A 24,365-nucleotide genomic window follows, 5' to 3' on the forward strand; every position below is an offset into this window, starting at 1 on the left:
AGTATTTATTATGGGATTATGGGACATGGGAAATGTTCAGACCATAAGGGATCTTCAAGTAGCACAAAACTATACTGAAAGACAGTAATGACATTATAATAAAATAAATCTAAAACTCGAGATTCAAATGTGAATGCAGGAATGAGGCTGAACTCTAAAAAGAAGTTCTTATACTGGGTGTAGAGAAGTTTGTGAAATGTTAATATTAGTAAAGTAAAACTCATATCTGGTGTATATCTGAGAATTAAAAAATCCTACCACAAATTTGATATACATAATGGAAATATTGACAAAGGCTCTGTTAACACCAACAAATTAATACTGTAATATTGTATAGCTTCGAATATGCAATATGGAATAGGTATATTCCATATATGAAATATAATATGGCTTTAAATTTATTGGGCTTGATGTTTTCCAGCATAAAACTATCTAGTTTTACATTTAACTTAAAAAATTTTTTTTCCTGAGAATCATTTATTTTCCTTGAGAGAAGCAAGTAATCCCTACTCACTGATCTTCCAGTAATTTTGGAAGAAATTGAGCAGTGACAAGTCAGTTAGGATCTAAGCAAGAAAAGAGAATACAGTCTAAACATTTAAAGTAAATGGAATTTAATCCAGGAAAATAGACACACAGATGATGGAAGGATTGAAAAGCTAAATTGAGGATAATAAATCAACCTGGAAATTAGTAGCAGCAGAATGTCACAGGTATCAGCACCCATAGGTCTCAAGGAACAGAGAGAAGAAGTGATGTTGTATGTACGCTTAGTTGCTTAGTCATGTCTGACTCTTTGCAACCCCATGAACTCCCCACCAGGCTCCTCTGTCTATGGGAGTTCCCAGGCAAGAAAACTGGAGTGGGTTGCCATTTCCTTCTCCAGGGGATCTTCCCAAGTCAGGGATTGAACCCAAGTCTCCTGTGAAAGTACAAGGTCACTGGGAAAAACTAGAGGCAACAAAGGATGAGTCTGAAAGCTGGAAAAAAGCTTCTAGGGGTCAGCCCCCAAAGAACCAGCAGAATACGAGTAGGGCAAGGAATGGATGTGAAGTTAAAAAAACGCATAGACTGGAACAATGGAAAGTAGAGGGTGAAGTAAGTTAATAAGTTTTCCATTTTCATTTTCTCTTCCAGAGTAATGTTACACTAGGCAAATTGATTTACTGATACTTTTTAAGGGGATTAAGTTTAGCTCCTGGGAACTGCATTCAACAAACGTCTTGTAAATAAATGAAATCACCATTTTAGTTCCACATATGACCTCAATAAACCAAATTTACACGCCCTTAAATGATGAGACAATAACCAGCCTTCTCTTTGAAGTTTAATAAAACGTATAAAGGAGGTATTGCTGTCTTTTTGGATTAGCTTTAGACAGTGGTCAATGTCCTGTCAGTGGCATTGTTTTATTCAGAACAGTGAACAGACGTACATTCTGATGTTCTGGAAATCCCCATTTTTTATAATAAAACCACACTTTGAAAACAGGACTCAGGAGGAGGTGGAAAAAGCCACACACAATTTCCTCAACAAGACCACCACTCAATTCCTCTCTTTCTCTCCATTCTGCTGCAAAACTGACAACGCGTTTTGCAGACTAATGGTAAGACACCAATTTGTATGAGCAAGCCTTTTGTAATGTGGAAGGGTAATTATGTATGGTGGTGGTATAAAAATATTTATCCATCCATTTCATGGCCAGGCAAAACAAAGTTTAATGTGAGCACATGGGCAAGCTTAATTGTCACACTGAAGTTTGAAGACCACACCTAACTTAAACCATGTCCTACTTTAATTTAAACAATATGAGATCTCCCTGTGAGCAGCCTCTGAATTGTAAGCTTTATCTCAGACTCAGACTTGTAATGATTAAACTGTCATTACCACCATCAAATTCTTTTCTCATTTACATCATTAAAACTTAGTCTTGTCTCATTTTGGCTCATTACTCTGATATGAAACACTATTATATATTAAGAAATAGATGGCCTATAGACTAGAATGAACCATTATTGCATTTGCTTAATAGAAACCAGGAAGAAATGTCAAGGTCATCTCTGTACCTCACACCTTGTCATTCATATGGCTTCTGCTAATAAAAAAAAAGTAAGCAAAAGGCTCAGAAACTGTCTCTCACTATGCAGCACCCCACTAAAAGTATAAAATGCTGGCCATAATGAACCCCATTTTCTTCTCAAGCAAAGAAAAGAAACACTTTAAGGGGAAATAGTTCAAAGTCCATCTTAAATTCCTTGACTCAGACTCACTCACCTAAAATTCAATGAAGAAACAGCATGAACTTTCCAAAACCATCTATCTTCTTTTCTTTGAAACGGCAGTCAGTTCTGGCATTTAAAGACTTCCCAAGCGTTTCATCCAGGGACTTGTAAATCTCACTTATCTGCAATGAGAAAACAGACTTTTATTTAGCTAAGTAACTCACACTTACATGTTTATTACAGAAACAGAATGAGCAGATCTAGAACATATGGTGTTTTACAAATCCCTTCATCCAGTAAGAATGACTTGTAATACTCAACTCAGAATCTTGGTTCTTAATTGCTATAATAAATGTTTAGAAAAATAGACATTTGTGCCAAAAGTCATTTTACAGATGAAGATGGGGAGGTCCAGAGGGTAAAGTGAGCGTCCAAGATTAAGCAGCTGGTTAGTAACAGAGTGGGCTTCCCTGGTGACTCCTGCCTGCCAATTCAGGAGACACAGCTTCCATCCCTGGGTCAGAAGAATCCCTGGAGAAGGAAATGACAACCCACTCCAGTATTCTTGCCTGGGAAATCCCATGGACAGAGGAGCCTGGCGGGCTACATGAGGTCACAGAGAGTTGGACCCGACTTAGTGTCTGAGCTCCAGCACGCAGTAACAGAGCAGCCTTTTGGGTTCCTAACATTGCCTTTCATTTTTGGTTTATTTAAAACCCAGAAATGGGAAAACAGAGAATCTTCTGTGTTTCCCAAGTTGGTAAATTTCTGGAATACTGTGTCACCACAATTTCTACTAAAACTAAGGAAACTAGAGTTGGGGGCAGAGTCCTCAGACCAGCATCCACTCTGATGGTAGATGCAGGCGTAGGCTATCGCTGAGGCACCCTGATGTTCCTGATCCACATGCTCTGTAGTGTTGCGTAGCAATGACATAAAGAGAAAATAGTTCAGAATATGGTCTGTTGGTGTTTTTTAACAAAGCAGAACGATTTTCATCATCTTGCCTTCGGAGAAAATTCACAGAGAAGAAGAGAAAGAGAGGCTCCAGGTCAAACTGGGCAATTTGCCCAAGAGGCCCTGCCCTGCTGGATGCAAGTGACCAGGTGCTTTACCCATCACCTCCCTTCAGCTAGTCTTTCCCACCTTTCTGTCTTGCCCCTCCCCGCCCCCACCTTTCCCACCTTCTTCCTCTCACCAGCACTCAAGCTGGATGTTACTATTCCACGTCTTGGTGGCTTGCAGGAGCAGAAATGTGAAGCTCAGGAAATCCCATGTTCAGATGAAGGAAAAGATGGGGAGAAGGGAGATCACAGCAAATAAAGCAGAGAAGGTTTCTGACGGCAGTGGAGCTGGGAAAGGAAGGGAGAGGAGCCTAGCTCTGCACCCTGGCTGGCGGGAGTGGCCTCTGTCTCCAGCCCCATCCTTCACTTTCCTCGCCAAACTCTCTTCTCTGGCCCAGGTTATCTAAAAGGATGGCAATCATTATATTGCTCAGATAAAGAGGCCGTGTGAAAGCACCTACAGGCAGGCTCATGTTTCACAGCTTAACTGGGATCTGTGACTTCAGTGGAAGTTGCCGTTTGGATGACATCTTGATTATGAGCAAGCTTCAGCTTTTGCTGTTCCTTCTCTACCAGGAAGGGGTCTCCATCTCGGCCTGCATCTCACAGGCAGTGACGGAAACCAGTTGTCTGGTAGGCAGCTCCGTCCCTACAGCTATCGGCTTCTGTCCCCCAAGACCACTTCTGAGGACCCAGAATTGATTATCCACAGTTCTTTCTAGTCTTGATCCTGAGGGTGGCCACCTCCCAAACTGCCACTGAATGAAAGGCATCAATCCTCCCCTCTCTTCTCCCTGCAGCCTGGTGGACACTCGCATAGTAAAACCTCATGTGAACCTTGATTAGGAAGAGAAAATAATACCTTTCTCACTTTAAATTCTCATTTAATTCTACATTAGCTATCAAATTCTAGTTTGACCATGTGACTTGAGGTTAAAATTAGCATCATGGGATAAAATAGAGTTCTGTCTCCTTCATCTGGCTCCCTGAAGACCATCAGTATGTTGCTTGGAGGCTGGAGTCAATATCGTACCACTGAGTCCAAGAGAAAGAAGTATAGCAAGTCCCTACATATAAATGAGTTCTGTTCTGACAGCATGTTCATACGTCCAACAAAGTTAGCCTAGGTACCCAACTAACACAACCAGCTATATATTCCTATGCTGTGCTTAGTCACTCAGTCGTGTCCGACTCTTTGTGACTGTAGCCCACCGGGCTCCTCTGTCCATGAGATTTTCCAGGCAGGAATACTGGAGTGAGTAGCCACTTCTCCAGGGGATCCTCCCAACCCATGGATCAAACCTGCATCTCTTGTGTCTCTTGCATTGGCAGGCAGATTCTTTTCCACTGAGCCACCTGGAAAGCCTGTTACCATATGCAATTGCTATAAGTTTTCTTCTCTATAAGAATATGTGCAAATTGTGGGCAGGGACAGTCTTGTTTATTTCTTCCTCATCTCTAGCACATCATCTTTAACGGTGAATAATACTCTTCACTAAATGTGTGTTCAGTTGAGGGGGGACAACTGGCAAGTATGAAGGTCAGTGTTTTCCCAATTGTTCCTACACAGACTTGCGGTATAAACTTAATTAGATCATTTCACCAGATTATTCGTTACTGGTCTAAGAACATTAAAGTGGCTTAGGAAGCTACAGTAAAGTGGATTTGGGATTGTGGCCCTTGGACTAAATTCAGAATCACCTCAGACACAAGGCTACTAGATGAGAGCCAGGGAGGAGCCTGTGGATATGGGCCTTTCTGGATGCCTTAAAGCTGGAGACAGAATTAGTGCTCAGGGATGGATACTCATGCACCCTCTCTGTTCCAAGGATTTGTTCTTGTTGACACATAGTTCAGCCTGAGAACCGGGAAGATTTTGGATGTCTGCACGTATTTCCTATTAAGGGCATAGATTGCTGCTTCAAGCTCTGAGGATAAAGAGGCTGCAGCACTGGGTCAGCCTAGCCAATCTGATCTGGTGTAGCCCCTCACAGAAGGGGAGAATCCCCGCAGAGACTCTGGTCCCCAAGGGAATTACCTTTGAGACTGGCTGTATCTGCTTGTTGCTGTGCAGATACTTCATTTCTGTGAAGTTTTGAAGTCTTTTTTTTTTTATTATTGGGCTATAATTGCTTTACAATATTGTTGGCTTCTGCCACACATCAGGCTTCCCTGGTGGCTCAGCTGGTCAAGAATCCGCCTGCAATGCAGGAGACCTGAGTTCGATCCCTGGGGTGGGAAGATCCCCTGGAAGAGGCATGGCAACCCACTCCAGTATTCTTGCCTGGAGAAACCCCATGGACAGAGGAGCCTGGAGGGCTACAGTCCCTGGGGTCACAAAGAGTCGGATACAACTGAGCGACTAAGCACAGCACAGCTGCCATATATCAGGAAGTCTTTTTTTTTTTTTTAAGCTTTTTATTTTGTATTGGAGTATAGACGATTAACAAACGTTGCGATACTTTCAGGTGAATAGTGAAGGGAGTCAGCTGTACATATAGGTGTGTCCATTCTCCCCCAAACTCCCTTTCCATCTAGGCTGCCACAGAATATCAAGCGGAGTTCCACGTGCTAAACAGTAGCTCCTTGTTGGTTATCCGTTTTAAACACAGCAGTGTGCTCATGTCTGTCCCAAACGCCCTATCTATCCCTTCCCCTCCCCGGCCCTGTATCCTTCCCCTCAACAACCGCTGAGTTCATTCTCAAAGTCTGTGAGTCTGTTTCTGTTTTGTAAATAAGTTAATTTGAATCATTTCTTTTTAGATTCTACATTTAAGAAACGTCATACGATATTTCTCCTCTGTCTGACTTACTTGACTCAGTATGACAATCCCCAGGTCCATCCACGTTGCTGCAGAGAAGTTTTGAAGTCTTTGGCCAAATAACCAGGGAAATGAATTTAATCTCAAGAGGCAGTCGTGTATCTAACCTCTGGCCGTCAGATGATAACCCAGTGGTGGCAGACACATGGGCTGTCTTTCACGATTCTGAAACTCTAGATAACAGTACACAGGGAAAGTAGACTGCCTGCTTCACCTCTAAGTCACCTACTTCATTATCCCCTACCACAGGGGTCCCTAATCACTAGGATCTAACGCCTGATGATCTGGGGTGGAGCTGATGTAATAATAATACAAATAAAGTGCACAATAAATATAACGTGCTTGAATCTTCCCTAAACTACCCCCTCCTCCTCAACCCTAGTCCAAGGAAACACTGTCTTCCATGAGCCTGGTCTCTGGTGCCAAAAAGATTGGGGACTGCTGCCTACAACACATAACAGAGATTTCAAGAGGATATTTGAGCAAATAGAAGATGGTAGCAGTGTTCCCTTTCCCTCGTGATATTTCACCAACAAACAGGGATTAAGAAAACTCACACTTCATCAGGGAGGTTAAAGTAAGATAAAGCAGTAAGAAAAAGAGAATTTAGATGAAATGGCTGTCAGCGGAGTAGACATCTACGTTCTGCACTGAATGTGGAATTTTTTTTTTCCCAGCAAAGAGCCGGAGGCCTGCTGACATTTAGGAACCTTTAAGAAAAAGGTATGCTTGTCAGCATCAGTTCAGGCGGGTATCCAGTCAACTGTTTTCAAGGTGCTGAGAAGGAAGAAGGTGGTTTAGAAAGGATTTCTCAGCTCTGTTCCCTGCACAGCATGTTTGTGTTTTTCAGAGGGACTGCCTTTGTGCCTCTATCTGCGGCATCTCACTGTAGGCTCAGGCAGTTGCTCACCCAGATGATATTTGCATTTTAAAAGAACATCCTCCCTTTATGTTCAACCATTTGTACTGCACCTGGGCAGGCCCCACACAGAAGAGCTCTGTTGTGGAGAACTCACTTAAGTACCCATCATTTTTTCTTTTTCAAAATAATAAATGTAAAAATAATTAGCTCTATATGAAGTATTAGAAGAAGTATTTATGAAGAAGCAAGTTTAATAAAAAAATGAATCAAGAGATGGCTGGGCACTTAAATAGCTCTTTAAATAATCAAGGTAACTTTACTTTTAGGAGGTATGGAAAATGTAATAAATTATAAAAATGAATAACATCCATATTCCACTAGTGAGAGGCAATCCCTATGAAGATTTTCTACATTTACTTCCAATTATCTATACATACCTGTGCATACACACATGATTTTTAATGAAATTGAGGGATTCTAAAGTGAAAGTGAAAGTCGCTCAGTCGTGTCCGACTCTTTGCGACCTCATGGACTCTCCAGTCCATGGAATTCTCCAGGTCAGAATACTGGAGTGGGTAGCTGTTCCCTTTTCCAGGGGATTTTCCCAAACCAGGGATCGAACCCCGGTCTCCCACAATACAGGTGGATTCTTTACCGGCTGAGCCACTAGGGAAGCCCCAAGGATTCTAAGAGATATATAATTTTATTTCAAGTTTTGTTTTAGTTTTACTTTTTGTCTCTGTGGTTAGTGAGCCACACATATTCAGCATAAATAAATGCTATGAAATTTTTTCTGGCTATGAAATTTTTTATAACACTTGCTAATTAAAGAATATGACATATGAAGGTTTGGGATATCCAAAGTCAGCAAACGCTTCTTTGGTTTACTCATGTGCTTTATATACACTCACATACACAAAGAAGTATTAGGCAGTATATTATTTTATTTCAGTATAAGGCAGTAGATTTATTTTATAATAGTCCTTACTTTGTTATAGAAATCTCTACTGTGCAAAACCCATGTATCCTAAAATATCAGAAAAATAAGAGCCATTTTTTTTCAGAATATATTTTTAGAGTAATTCTCTCAATCTGTAAGCTTTAAAAAAAATACAATTGTGAGATCACAATTAAGTGGTCTCATTAACTACACTATCACTAAACTGAATTATCTCAGAAGTTTTCTTTAATGAAAATCTCTTTTTATGAACAGTATGCAACTAAACCAAGTACACACAAAAACCACCCCCTAGTGATAACCTCATTAAACTTTTAAGCATGTTGAACTTAATTCCAAGTAAGGCAGCAAAATGAACAGATTTTCGCTGACCAGGGAAAAAAAGGTTTATCTATGCTCAGCCTTTTGTCTCCTGCATCTCAAGATGTAAAATTGATCAAAAAGAGAATTAAATTGAACTTTGAGTGTTAAATCAGAATGACAGAGATTTATCCAATTAATTTTTAAAAAGACAAAATTTTAATTAGCCACATGTGGGTATCTTATAGAGTCTACTGAAATTTCCCTGGTGATATGTGACCATCACTATTTTGCTCCGAATTTATGTTCACTCATTTGCTAAAATCCTGCACACTTCTTAGAAATTAATGCTGCACTGTGATTTGATATGTGTCTGATTTTACCATGATATAAAGATCCAGCCAGAACAGAAGACAGGAAGGAAGGAAGAGGGAAGGAAAGAAGTCATGAAACTGGATACAGGGGGAGGGAAAGCCAAATTAAAAAAAAAGATTTCCTATGACCTTTACTACGACCTTTCTAGTTCCATTAGTAACAATTTTTTAAAAGAGAGATGGATGAAAATGAGAATAAATGTTTCCATGAGGAGTTCCATACCTCCCCAAATATCACAAATTAAATGTTTGCACTACGGAGACAGAATTCCACATTGTTAAACATTAATCTTCTCTAATATACATAAACCCTAACCATAAAGTTCAGGCTTCTAAAATCACATGTCTGCAAACACAGCAGTTATTTGGACACAATTTCAGCGACAAATTTTTTGGGGGACTTGTAATATATCTCATGTATCTTGTTTCCCCAGAAAAAAATATTTACGTGCAAAATATAGACAGTGTTTTCTTGGACACAGAAGTGCTTTCTCTGGAAACCATAAAGAAATGGAAGGATCTGATTCTGGGAGCCAGTTCAGGCCTTGCCCTTCAGTGGTGCACTCTGACCTTGACTGATGACCTTGAATGGGCCACATGCCCTAGTAACCACCTGAGGACAACAGAGAGCCTGACTGATTTTCATCTGACTCAGAAAAGAGGAGTGTCTTTTTAAAAAATGCAAATAAAAGATAAAGCATTTAATGAGGTATCATTCATCTCCATGATACTTTGGAGTTAAAAAAAAAATGATACTATGGCTTCATCATATATACTCAAACTTTTTCTCTTGAAGACCCTAAAGAGCTTGTGACTATGTGTGTTATATCTATCAATATTTACCTTATTAGAAATTGACTTAGAAATTAAAAAAAATTATTTATAAATGTGTTTACATAACAGTGATAAACCTCTTTAAATGTAACATCAATAAGATATTTTTAAAAAGAAAATATTTTCCCAAACTGAAAAAAATGTAGTGAGAAGTAGGGCATGCTTTTACATTTTGGGAAAACTTTATTTTCTGGCTTCATAGAAAGATGAGAGCTGGGTTTTCATATCTGCTTCTGCTTTCAATCTATTGCAATATGTTGTTTTGGTTGAAGAATATGAAGACACTCCAAACTTAGGCAGATGTGCAGTTCAGAACAGAGTATTTTAATAGCCTTTCAGACAATTGTGGCTATTTTTGTTTGATATGACTGAAACTCAGCAAGTGTTGTGCCTTAAAGGTGAGTTGCTTCATGAAATCTGAAACCATATCAATGAAGTTGGCATAATCCATTACATCAAATACCATGTTGTTGTTAATCATTGCTTGCTTTTTTTTTTTTTACTCTTTTTGCATGGTAGTAAAGAAGATGATTACTAACCAGTACAGTTTGGTGCCATTGCCTTGACTTGTAATAAAATCACACTGGTTTTATCCACCATTGCTTTTTCATCATCAGTGCAACTGTCTATTATTAACATAGTTTTGACCTCAAAGACACCATCAAAGTGTCTAGGAGACTTCACTTTGAGAAGCACTGGCCTAAAAGGAAGAGAATATAGTAAGGAGGCTGAGTGAAGGCTCTGAGGTTGGACAGAGTGGTGATAACGCTCACCTCAATACTGATTTCATCTCCCTGAAATACTTAGCGAGTCACCCACTTTTCCCACACCCCCTAAAATAGGAATAATAACAGATCTTCCCTCCCAGAGGTGTTACAAGGATTAAAGGAGACCCCTCAGCACCGTGCCTGACACATGGTAATCTCAACCAATCTTAACTATGAGTACTAATATTTATATTATTGCTTCTCTTTGAGATAGAGAAGCAATGGTTTGAGTAACTCAGAATATCAGCTGTATTTGCTGGCATTTGTTTATGCTGCACCAATCTAAATTTAGTTCTGCATTTCCTCTGTTGAGGACAAGCTACATGCAGATATGTATATTTTCCAGCGAAGTTGAGTACAGAGATTGATAGCTTGCCCTTAATGGGCTGATTTTTCAAATCCTCATGTAGTCAATCACGAGAAAGATTTCTCAGTAGTTAGTTATGACAAATGTGAGAGGAGAGTTTGATGGGGATCCATGATCTCTGAGTCCCTGATCTGCCACCTGCCACAGCCACGTGGGGAAAGAGATTATTACCAGCAGGTTACACTGTGATCACAAAGTCAGATCACAAGGAATCACAGGAATCCCATTTGCCTAAGGTCTGGAACCAACACTTTAGAAATGTCTTTCCTACAACATTTGCTCTTGTCCTAATCTCAGTCCTCCAGATTTTACCACTTTGTAGAGAAAACTGAATTCAAGTAAATAATCTCTAAGGAAAAAAGGGGGCACGTCAGTCTTTGTCTCAATAAACGGTGAGGTGTGCACAGGCACACGTACAAACATGTATGCTGCACTCTCACCAACAGGAATTTGGCAGATTCTCTGAGTGCTGGAAAACTCTAAGCTCATAAATTCATCTAATATCAATAAATGGGGGTGGGGGGAAGGTGAGTATTAGTCAAGGAGACCCAGAGACATTCTGCCTGCCTATTTTATTCTTAGGAATATTTTTTACTGCTTCAAAGATGTATGCTCTCTCTTATTTTCCTTGTAATTATAAGAGGTTCACCTGGGCTATTTTTAAAATCAGTTTTGATATTTACCTGAGTAGAACAGAAAAAATCTAAAATGAAACAGCTCTTAACAACAAGAAATCAATGATACAAGCTTGATTATAAGTGGCACATGCTATTTGGTCTCAATGTTGGAAAAAATCATAGAGTGTGTTAGTGATGGAACTGAAATGAAGTGTGCCCTGTTGAAAGACAGCAGCACCTTCTGGTTGTCCCACATACAAGCATGGACTAAGAATGGTCATATCTTCTTATTTTCATATTCAGGGTGGAAGTCCAGATTTTTACAAGAAATGTTGTTAGGTAACTGAATTTAGGCTTCCCTGGTGGCTCAGCGGTGAAGAATCCACCTGCCAATTCAGGAGATGAGAGTTCCATCCCTGGATCCGGAAAATCCCCTGGAGAAGGAACTGGCTACCCACTCCAGTATTCCTGCCTCAGAAATCCCCTGGATAGAGGATTCTGGCAGTCCATGGGGTCACAAAAGAGTCGGACACGACTTGGCGACTAAAAACAATCAAAAAAACACGTTGGCAGGATTTCAGGCTACCATATTTTGGATTTCTTCAAAGACACAATTTCATCTCCCTTCCATTTAATGGATCAATATACAGTGCCTTCCACTCATCTCTGTTACCACTCACTGGTTTCTAAGGGCGGGGACAGAGGACAGAGAGGAGCCTTGATCGCCCTCCGGTGGTTACAATGCACTGTAACAATTAGCTGAACACTCCACTCTTATTTATTGAAAACTTTCATATTTTGGAAATTCCCTAAAATCAATAAAGCGGACTTTAGCTATTTTATGTAAGATATGAACCACGTGGTAATTTTACTGTTAGATCATATTCGACTCTGGGATAATGGGCGACAGAAAGAAGGAGTAGGGAAATCTGAGTAAAGACTTGAGACTTAGAATGCACAAGGGTTTCAGATCTAGCCACCAGGAAAAGAATGTAAAAAAGCTGTGCTCTAACTAAAGGCAGGGCCAGCAGTTCAAGCTGCTGGATGAGAGGTATATATTGTGCTGTATGTTTACAGATGGATGCAATGTGAAGCATCATTTATCCACTGGCTAGAATGGTACCTAGTAGTTACCACCTCATTTGATCCCTGTTTTAAGAATTTGATAGCAATTTTGCATTTATTAATTAATGGAGAACACATTATATCCTTTTGCTTTAGAAGCTGAACTTGAAGAAAGCATTTTTAGGGTGTGGAAGGAGATACATTAATTTTTAAAAAATTAAACAGAATTTCAAATAGCTCAGTAATACGGAACTAATACAGGTTCCTGAGAAAGTTGAAAAATAGATCCCGTGACAGCCTTGTTTCACTTGGATGCCCACGTTATCTTAAAACCCTGTTCCCGAGTATTATATGCCTCTAGCTCAAATGTCATCTTTCAAGGATGGTTCCCTGAGTGTATTCATTTCCTCGGTGGTTTGCCCCTCCTTGACACACTCAGATAATTTAATGAACTGAAATACAATTGCTTTTAGAAGCTCAATACTTCATTATACTTTTGTTTTAAAAACAGTTTTTGAGTTGAGAGGATGTCAGCAAAACCAACCAAAAGAATGTGGCTGTTGTTACAAGGTCAGCTTTTCAGAAGCTGGAGGCAGCTGCTATTGGCGTGCTGTCAAGCAATCACCCGGGGGGCAGCGGGCACCGGCAGGGCCATGAATCAGCAGTTCTGCCAACACTGAATACGGTAACCCATTAATGTGCAAGATAACAGGTACACATGCCGCTTCAGAAAGCGCTGGAGGGGGGAAATATTTCATTTCTCAGGTTTAATTAGAAGGAAATCCGGGTAGGTGTGATTAAAGCTCCGATGTGAGATCCCATGTGTGTTCCTGGGTGTGCCTGTATTGGGACCTGGATTGCCACATTTATCCAAATGGATTTCTTCTGTGAGAAGAGAAAAGCATTCAGATGGAGAGCTGAAATGTCAGAAGTTTGGTATTTCAAATGGGATACTCTTGAGCTCAAGAGGGGGTCATGTTTTAGACTGTTCAATCCAAGAGCCACTTGTGACCATTGAGCGGTTCACGTGTGCCCCATCCAAATGAAGACGGGTTGGACGTGTAAAATACACACTGGAGTCCAGAGATACAGAATAAAAAATAATGAACCGTATCTCCTTGATAACTTCTATTGCTTACATGTTAAAATGATAGTATTTCTGATATATTGGACTACGTGGAATATATTTATACTAATTTCATCTGTTTCTTTTTATTCCTTAATGGGGCTACTAGACAATTTAAAATGACACGTGTGACTTGCACTACATTTCAACTGGACAATGCTGCTTGAGAAGATATTTGATTTGATCTCCTTTCAGTCTCTCTCATACAGATACAAAGTGAAAGTGAAAGTGAAATCGCTCATTCGTGTCCGACTCTTTGCGACCCCCATGGACTGTAGCCCACCAGGCTCCTCCATCCACGGAATTTTCCAGGCAAAAATACTAGAGTGGGTTCCTTCTCCAGGGGATCTTCCCAACCCAGGGATCGAACCCAGGTCTCCTGCATTGTAGGCAGACGCTTTTACCGTCTGAGCCACCAGGGAAGTCACAGATACACAAACACACACACACATACACACATGCAAGGGATAAGAAGGGTGTCATGGTAGTGAGGCATTTAATAATGACAGGTTTCAAAGTTCTATTTGAGGTGCTAGTTTGGAAATCTACACTAAAGAATAGTACAACGAAAGTCGAAAACAGTGGAAGCTATACTACCTTAAATCACCAATTGACCTCAACTTTAGATCCAGGGGTGAAAGTGCATTTGTCATAGTTCATTTAATTCTGGCTACTTTACTAAGATAGAAAGGGACAGCCAAAGATGCTTAAAATGTTTTTCCTCTCATAACTCTTTTTTTTTTTGCCATGCTATGCAGCATATGGGATTTTAGCTCCTGGACCAGGGAACAACCCATGCCCTCTGCAATGGGAGAGCGCAGTCTGAACCACTGGACTACCAGGGAAGTCCCTTCTCATCACTCTTATAGAAGAACGAAATGACCTCTGTAGAAATGAACTGGTTGTACCTTCCTGATCTGTTAAAGACATAGACACTCTCAAGAAGGATTTGACTATGATTGTCCAAACTGGATCATAACACATTGGCCTATAGAACTCTGACTTAATAAGGATTTTATTAAAAGCAAAATCCAGACTTTGAGGACTTTGGAGGCCTCAAATCAAACGGATGCCAATTTGGAGTTCCAAAGTCATTCATCTCTTACCCTTAAATTCCTCTTTAATCCATTTTAACTTCAACTATCAACTTTATTTTTAATAAACACAGCTGGAAAACAAAGAGCTGAGCAGAGAGTTCATTGATGGGGGATGGGGCAGTGTGAAAGATTGTCCAAGGGACTTTTCTAGTAATAAAAGGTGGTTCTTGAACTTGTTGGAAGAAAGGGTGAAGTTCCTTAAATGTTTCTTCGTTTAAAGCTATGCAATGTCTCCTTCTCTTCTCAAATAAACAACCTAATTTTGTCCTTCAAATTTAGAACTTGAGACAGGTTTCTGGGGAGACTTCTATTGCAGAATGGCTCATTATACACCCCTAACATCTCTTTCTAGTATTCTTCTTTCCTTAAACTGATAACATACAAAATTTTGTTGTTCAGTTGCTAAGTCGTGTCTGAATCTTTGCGACCCCATGAAGTGTAGCCCACCAGGCTCCTCTGTCCCTGGAATTTTCAGGGCAAGAATATTGGAGAGGGGTTGCCATTTTCTTCTGCAGGGGATCTTCCCGACATAGGGATCAAAGCCGCACCTCCTGCGGCTCCTGAGTTTTGGCTGATTCTTTACCACTGAGCCACTGAGGAAGCCCATATAAAATTTAGGGCATTCATTCAAAGTTACAGATATGTTTTAAAGAAAATCAATACATTTATATTTTAATAATTTTTCAGATATTTTTCATATGCATGCTTTCTTATTTTGGAAAGTTGAATGTTACATTAAGTGGTAAAATATGAACACTTTCATAAGAGATCAAAACTAGACCAACACTTTTGCCATCCATTTGGGTTGATTTTTTAAAAATATTCCCAGTTTGGACAGTGAAAGGAACCAGATTCATCCCACATTTAACTTTCTGACAAGTGCATTTTTAAAATCTAAGTTCTTGACAAGTGTTTCTGAGTAATATTAAAAAAAAAACTGACTATATTTGGAAAGCATGCAAAAGAAAGAAGCTTAGGCAAGCTAGGAGAAGCTTTGTAGCATTTGTAGCATAGCAATCTTATATAATCTGATACCAATGGTTGAGATTTAGAAGATGTTAAGACCACAGGTATGGAAAGATTATATAAAAGGGGGTGACTTAATTTCACTAAAGTTTTAGATAACTGCATTACAGTGTTAAAACACTTCACCATCTAATAGAATTTACTCTGGCTTTTATTTTAGATTTTATTACCAAGAAACATAACAAAAATAAGGATTCCTATATATTCTAAGATATTATGGGTTTACTCTTTCAGAGAAACCAAATAAAGAAAAACCACTGTCCAGTCAAGGCTATAATGTTTCCAGTAGTCATGTATGGATGTGAGAGTTGGACTATAAAGAAAGCTGAGCACCAAAGAATTGATGCTTTTGAACTGTGGTGTTGGAGAAGACTCTTGAGAGTCCCTTGGACCACAAGGAGATCCAACCAGTTTATCCTAAAGATTAGTCCTGAGTGTTCGTTGGAAGGACTGATGTTGAAGCTGAAACTCCAATACTTTGGTCACCTGATATGAAGATCTGACTCATCTGAAAAGACCTTGATAGTGGGGAAGATTGAAGGCAGGAGGAGAAGGGGACTACAGAGGATGAGATGCTTGGATGGCATCACTGACTCAATGGGCATGAGTTTGGGTAAACTCCAGGAGTTGGTGATGAACAGGGAGGCCTGGTGTGCTGCGGTCCATGGGGTCGCAAAGAATCAGACACGACTGAGCGACTGAACTGAACTGAACACCATTGACAGCAGCTGTGACATCTGTAAAATATGGTTTGGGAAAACTGACAGGGCTTGGAAGACTTCAACATGGGGGTTAAAAGCAACTTCAGATTGGTCTCTGACCTGGAAGCACAGAAGAAAGGAGTTAATGGAGACTGACAGCTTATCTCAAGTCCTTTTAGTACGGCCTTGCCATTATCAGAGGAAGAAAAAGGACACGATTCTCAGACAGTAAAGGTAAGATGAGCCCCTCTGCCCTCCTAAATGTGATTCCTAGCAAGAGATAAAACTGAAAGTATATAGCTTTCAAAGAAGATATGGTGTATTTAACGGAATGTTACCCAGTCATATAAATAATGAAATATTGCCATTTGCAGCAACATGGATGAACCAAGAGACCATCATACTAAGTATGACAAACATCATACGATATCATTTATATGTGGAATCTTAAAAAAACAACACAAATTTTATTTACAAAATAGAAATAGACTCGCAGTCATAGAAAATAAACTTACGGATAAATCAGGGATTGTCATATACATACTGCTATATATAAAATAGAATAACAACCAGGATATAGCGCAGGGAACTTAATATCTTGTAATCACCTATAATGGCAAGGGATCTGAAAAAGAATATATATACATGGATATATTATTTTATATGTCACCTATCTATATAACTGAGTCACTTTTGCTGTACACCTGAAACACTGTCAATCAACTGTATTTCAATAAAACAAACAGAAACAAAGTATATAGCTTTCACCGGCTTCACCATGCTGAACTGCTTTATTGAATGACTTACTTCACCTTTTCTAGGACTGACAGTCTGTGTTTAGCAACTAAAATTGGAAATGAACTCATGACTGAGATATGTCTAATTAAAGAAATAAAAGGAATTTACAAGTACAGCTTTATACAAGGAATTTATCAACTGTTTTAAAATTTGACAATGATACAAAGCCATCCTGTAATGGGATTCCTTAAAGCACAGAATTAAGGTCAAGAACGTCAAGTCCATTTGTATAACTTAATTCTTTCATCTGCAGCAAGAGAAACAGTCAACAATTAAGTATTACTGTGAGCACGTGCATAAGCATGCGTGCATGTGTGCATGTATGTGTGTAGGGTGTTTGTGTGAAGCATCCATTGTCTGCTCACGTAAGGACAGAATGGAAAGTTGATAGGTTTAAGAATAAGGTAAATTGACCACATAATTCTTTTGTATCTATAAATATTGACTTTTTCCCCAGAGAGTCTGCCTACTCCATGGCACATTTTAAAGACTTCTGGAAAGACTGGCCTATTCACACTCCAACAAAACAAGAGTTTTATTGTACTCAAATGCACCAAGTTCTTAGAGAAATACTCAGGCAATCTAACTTTCAGAAAAATTTACCTATTAGAATTTATTAATAATAATAGTATACTTATTAATATTTATTAATAGCAATAGTACTTATAGGAAAGAGAATACAATTTAACCAGAGTAGTGACCCTTTGAATAGTTTTAGAAATTAACTGTGAAAATTTTCTATGATAAAACATGAAAATATAAGGAAAAAACAGCTGAACTGGCAAAACGCACAAGTCTGTTTCTATATCTAAGAGTTTTTCCTTCTCATTTAATAATGGTTAATAATATTGAACAGCATATTAAAAAACCTGCATAGCTATGCCTTTAATCACTGTTGCCTTTACCAGATAAATTTAAGCAAGTAAGATTCTGAGCATCTTTAAGTAGGAAAATGCTGCTGTTGGGTTGAGGAGAGGAGGCCCTGGTTGCTGGGGGATGACAGGACTTATCCTAGGGTGATGTTCATCTTCCCCTTACTCCAAAGTACCAATTGTGTAAGAGAAAGGGAGGCAGTGATTTCCAGTAACTGACCCAGAGAAGGCTGGGGGTCGGTGGCTGTAGTGCAGAAAGGTCATTTCTTGAACCGAGCAGTTTACTTGTCTGCTTACCAGATTCTGACTAGCTGAATAAGGGAACACCATATGAGGCCAGCATACTACAGGGTTCTGAAAAATATTACATATATTACTAGAAAACTTCCTTAATGTTTTATATATATATTATGTATATAATTTTATAGAATTCTCTCTCTAAAAAAAGAATTCTCTCTACATGTACACTCTCTCTATATAATTTAGATATATAATTCTTAGGTATGTTTATATTACATATACATAAAATTCTTATATATATTTATATGTATATATAATTCTTTTGGAGTTTTACAGTCACCTTCCTAATACATACATAGAGGAAAATTATCCAACATGGAAGATGAGTTCCCGAATTTTCTGCATTTCAGGCTTAGCATATCAGGTTTGTTTGCAGAATGTGCCCAAGAGATAAGCTTTCACAACAAAGCTCTGTTCCAGTGAGTCTTAAAGTTACTGCGTGCTCTGAACACACACTGACAAGATGCGGAAGTACAGCATAGTAGCCAAGAGCATGGGACTACAGCTATTACTCATTTCTCTAAAAGTATCTCTTTATCTTTAATGTAAGGATAGTAATAGTGCTTCCTTAGAGTAATCTTGTGGATTAATTTAGATAATGAATGTATTGTACCCAGAATATAGCTAGGTACTCAAGAACTGATAACTGTTCAGGGATCATTAACCAGGGTGAGCAGTGGGAAGTAACTAAACAGAAATGAGAGGACAGGAGTATTTTCAAAGAGTCATTAAAAACGTTTTCTTTGTTTATGTGGCTGAGCCGGGCCTTAGTTGCTTGTTTATTGCAGCATATAATATCTTTAGTTGTGCCATGTGGGATCTAGATCTTTGACCAGGGACTAAACCCAGGCCCCCTGCATTGGGAGCATGGAGTCTTAGCCACTGGACTACCAGGGAAGTCCCAGAGTCATTTTTTTAATTAAAAAATTTTAATTGAAGTATAGTTGATTTACAGTGTTTTAGGTACACATCAAAGTGATTGAGTTCTATATATTATATATATATATATTCTTCAGATTCTTTTCTAGTATAGATTAGTACAAGATACTAAACATACAGATCTCTGTGCTATACAGTAGGTCCTTATTGTTTCTCTGTTTTACACAGAGTAGTGTGTATCAGTTAATCCCAAATCTCGAATTTATCCATCCCCTCCTTTCCCTGGTAAACATAAGCTTGTTTTCGAAGTCTGTGAGTATTTCTGTTTTGTTAATAAGTTCATTTGTATCATTTTTTAGATTCCACATGTAAGTGGTATCATTTGTCTTCTCTGTCTCACTTAGTATGATGATCTCCAGGTCCATCCATGTTGCTGCAAATGGCATTATTTCATTCTTTTTTATGGATGAATAATACTCCATTATATATATATATACACATATACATTGGAGAAGACAATGGCACCCCACTCCAGTACTCTTGCCTGGAGAATCCCATGGACAGAGGAGCCTGGTGGGCTGCAGTCCACGGGGTCGTGAAGAGTCAGACACAACTGAGCAACTTCGCTTTCACTTTTCACTTTCATGCACTGGAGAAGGAAATGGCAACCCACTCCAGTGTTCTTGCCTGGAGAATCCCAGGGACAGCAGAGCCTGGTGGGCTGCCGTCTTCGGGGTCGCACAGAGTCGGACACTAGTTAAGTGACTTAGCAGCATATATATACATATACATATGTGTTATATATAATCAACACCTTCTATATCCATTCATTTGTTGATGGACACTTAGTTACCTTCATGTCTTGGCTATTGTAAACAGTACTACTAAGAACATTGGGGTATATGTATCTTTTCAATTAGAACTTTTATCTTTTCTGGATGTATGCCCAGGAGTGGGATTGCTGGATCATATGGTAACTCTACTTTTTGTTTTCTAAGGAACCTCTATACTGTTCTCCATGGAGAAGGAAATGGTAAACCATTCCAGTATCCCTGCCTGGAAAGTCCCATGGACAGAGGAGCCTGGTGGGCTGCAGTCCATGGGGTCACAAAGAGTTGGGCATGACTGAGCAACTAATTCACACATACTCTTCTCCATAGTGTCTGTACCAATTTACATTCCTACAGAGTCATTTCCTAAGTGAAAATATCCTCCCTGTCAATTCACAGCAGCTCTGTTGTATCAGCTATTTGAGGATACCGAGGTGGAAGATCACTGTCCAATCACAAAGAGAAAATTGTGTACATCAACCAGGTGAATGACTGAGGCCACCCAAGCCCATAACTAAGTCCATAATCCCTTGCTGAGCCACCTCCCTAACCCAGACTTCCTCTCTATGTAACACTCTGGACACTGGCGTTAGAAAACATCTGAAACAGCCTCTAATACCTGACAAGGAAAGTCCTCCAACCCTTTTACACAGTTTCAGATAAAACTCAAACAGCATTAATAAGTCTGGGTAAGTGCAAACTGAAGTGGCCAATGTACCCAAAGACATGTTATCATGGGTGTTTAGTTCAAAACTGTGTGGAATTCCAGCATGGATTCCACAGTGGTACTTTAAAATTCCTTAGGGTTAGGTGGTTTTTCCTTGTCCTTTTATTCAAACAGACCATTAATTCACTGGAGAGAATCAAGCCTCAACTACAGCACTCACCATGAAGACAATCAGGAATCAACTCCAATATTCTCTGTGAATCACAGAGCCTGCCGGAAGTGCAACTAGTGTGCCTAGAAAATGCAGTAGTAACCACTAAAAATGCTAGCTGTAAATCTAGGCAGAGAGCTATAAAACTGAAAAGGTAAGTCCAGAAAGAATTTTATTTTTAGCAATCAACAGGTAGGAAGCTTACTCTTATTTTCATCTTTTCTGATAGAATATACTTATAAGAATATACAAAAAGCATAAGTAAAGATAGAGTACAGAAATGATCATGGGTGTATACAGTGTCAAGAACTTTCCATGTGAAATCCTTCATGACATATTATCCACTTATGGGGTTTGGATGTAAATCCTGGACTCTTGAACAATATTTTTTTAGAGGAACTGTTCTAGATTCAGGCTTAATCATTTTTAAAAAATTAATTGCTCTGCTTGACAATGTGGGTCATTAGAAAGTACCAAAATAAGGTTATTCTTTTCCATTTTCAGAAAACGTATTCATGCATTTATGCATTTATTATGAACACTGCAGCTCATGGTGCCAAGTTATGAACTCTGGAAAATACATTAATAAATTGGACCTGGACTCTGTCCCCGGTAGCGTAGAGATCTTTGAGAGTAATGAAGACTCACTACTCATTACTCAGACTCATGAAATAATTACCTGTAATGCAGCATCAACAGTACCAAGAGCCAGAGGAGAGATGCACTTATGGTATTTGGATTTCAGAGGATGAAGAAAACTGGAAGAGATTGGTCCAGCTGGGGGCCCTCACTAAAGAAACGTCATTTGAATGTAGCACTGGATGTCCCTGGTGGTCCAGTGATTAAGAATCCACCCGCCAGTGCAGGGGACATGGGTTCGATCCCTGCTCTGGGAAGATTCCCCGTGCCTGGGGCAGCTAAGACTGTGTGCCACGACTGCCGAGACTGCATGCCTGGATCCCGTGCTCCCAGCAAGAGAAGCGACTGCAATGGGAAGTACACACACCGCAACTTGAGTAGCCCTCATGCAGCAACAAGACCCAAGCACAGCCATAAATAAATAAATATCTTTAATATTTAATATTTTTTTAAGCACAGTGCCTGGTGCTTAAAAAAATAAATGTAGCATGGCTCCCTCTACATGCTGGTGCTGATGAAGACTTATAGGATGAATAAATGAATGAATAAAAAGATATTGGAGGGATGAAGGGGCACAGTGCCTGGCACACACCAGTTATCAACAAATGCTTCTTGAACTGAAGTGCAGAATTAGAGGAAGGACATTTTAGTCAAGGAAATAAACAAACATTGGGGCATCTAGGACAGTGGGCAGGATTATGTAGGGGAAACAAATAGGAATGAGGCTTCAGAAGCATGGGGCTGGACCTAGAGATTATCTCATTAAGTGTAGTAAGTCAGGCAGAGGAAGGCAAATATCAGATGATATTGCAAATAGGTGGAATTTAAAATATGACACGAACCTATCTATGAAACAGAAACAGACCCACAGACATAGAAAACAATATGTCTGGATTTATTTAATACATATTTTATACATTGGGATTAACGTATACATACTACTATATATGGGGCTTCCCAGGTGGTACTAGTGGTAAATAACCTGCCTGCCAATGCAGGAGACATGAGACGCAGGTTCGATCCCTGGGTTGGGAAGATCCCCTGGAGGAGGGCATGGCCACCCACTCCAGTATTCTTGCCTGGAGAATTCCCATGGACAGAGGAGCCTAGAGGGCTACAGTCCATAGGGTTGTTAAGAGCTGGACATGACTGAAGCGACTTAGCATGCATGCACACACTACTATATATAAGACAGATAAACAAGGACCTATTGTATAGCACTGAGAGATCTACTCAATATCTTGTAGTAATCTATAATGCAAAAGAATCTGAAAAATGATATATCTATAACACATATATGTGAGTGTGCATGTGTAACTAAATCATTTTACTATACACCTGAAGCTAACACATTATAAATCAACTACACTTCAACTTAAAAAAAAAAAGGAAGGAAAATATCCACCAAACCAGAAACAGCAACAAAAAAAGTATGGGGCTAAATCACACAGAATCTAGTCAAGGTGGCTGGATGGTATTTAATGAATGACCACTGACAGTTTCACAGCTACTACAAGACACAGTCTAAACTCCTTGACCTAAATCCTAGGGCTTTCTGAGATCTGGTGCCTGCCCACGTCTCCAGGCTTCTCTGTTACTCCCCTCTCCATTCATGCTGGACTTTATTCAGTTCCTCAGTAAACAGCATTTTTTTTTCACCTCCTAGTATTACATGTACTTTTCCTTCTGGTAATCTTTCCATTTCTGTCCTTCTTCTGCCCCCTCTGTCTGGCTAACTCTTACTTACCTCTAGGTCTCAGCTTCACCATCACTTCTTCCAGGAAGCCTTCCTGCTCCCTGGACCAGGTGGCTCCCATTTCTATGCTGTCCCTTTGATCCTGTTCCTCTCCTGGTGCCTTATTGTAACTGCCTGTCTATTGTCAGTCTTCCCTGTTGGTGCTAGGCTCTTCCAATACAGAGACCTTGTATCTGGGAGATGTAGTCCCAGGACTTAGCTCAATTTCTATAATACTCATTAAATAAATTTGTTGAGTGAATGAAACAGTCAAGTCCAGACATGAGTGCTAGGAATGTTCATCTGACTGGAGTATATCCCATATTATTGGATCAAGGGAACTCAGGCTTTAAAAAATAAAAGTGGCTGGCCATGGTGTATGGTCATTAAAATGTCATAAAAAATTCAACAGCAACAATTAACATTGACTGCTTACCGTGCCAAACACTGTGTTAATTACTTTCTAAGCATTAGCTCATTAAGTCCTCAGAGTAGTCTTATGAGGAAGGCAATAACGAAATGAAAGCATAAATACAATTTTACATAAATAAAATCTGACCACTTTACAAAAACACTGGACTATTTGTAGTTCTTGCTACCACAGCTCCCAAGATAATATATGAAATATCTAAAGAGAATAGGGAGGTACCTGCATAAAGACAGATTAGAAAATACAGAGTATTAAAAAGAAGATCTGAAGTGTAAAAGCTTTGAATGATCTGGAAAAGATAATAACAAACTTATCCACTGGAAATTCACTGAAACTTCAGAAAGGATTAAGACCCATAAAACGGTATTCAATATTACGAGGAGTAGGTTGAAAATGGAATGCAATTTTTAAACATTCTAATGACTCATAAATCCTGGAGTTGTAATACATTACTAACGGACATTAGGATTTAGAGGCAAATTCTTAATCTGATAGTAAGAAGAATAACTACATTCTTTCATAACACATCTCCTGGTATCACTGTAACAGAAGAAAAAAAACCATGTTTTTAGAAGACCCTAGAGTCTGATTCAATGCACTAACTTTGTGTTCTTTGCTGACATTAGAACAGATATTCATAAATACTCAATTGTAGCAGCTTTTTCATGTAGGCCTGGTATAGTGTCTGTCTCCAAACTCTATAAATATTGATTGGATACTAGGAGTGACCAGGAGTGCCACAGGCTAAGTAAGAACCTGAATTTTCATTCTATTTTGAGGTAGAGACATTGGCTCCAAACCC

The sequence above is a fragment of the Capricornis sumatraensis genome, chromosome 21 (genome assembly GCF_032405125.1).
Source record: "Capricornis sumatraensis isolate serow.1 chromosome 21, serow.2, whole genome shotgun sequence".
Taxonomy (NCBI): domain Eukaryota; kingdom Metazoa; phylum Chordata; class Mammalia; order Artiodactyla; family Bovidae; genus Capricornis; species Capricornis sumatraensis.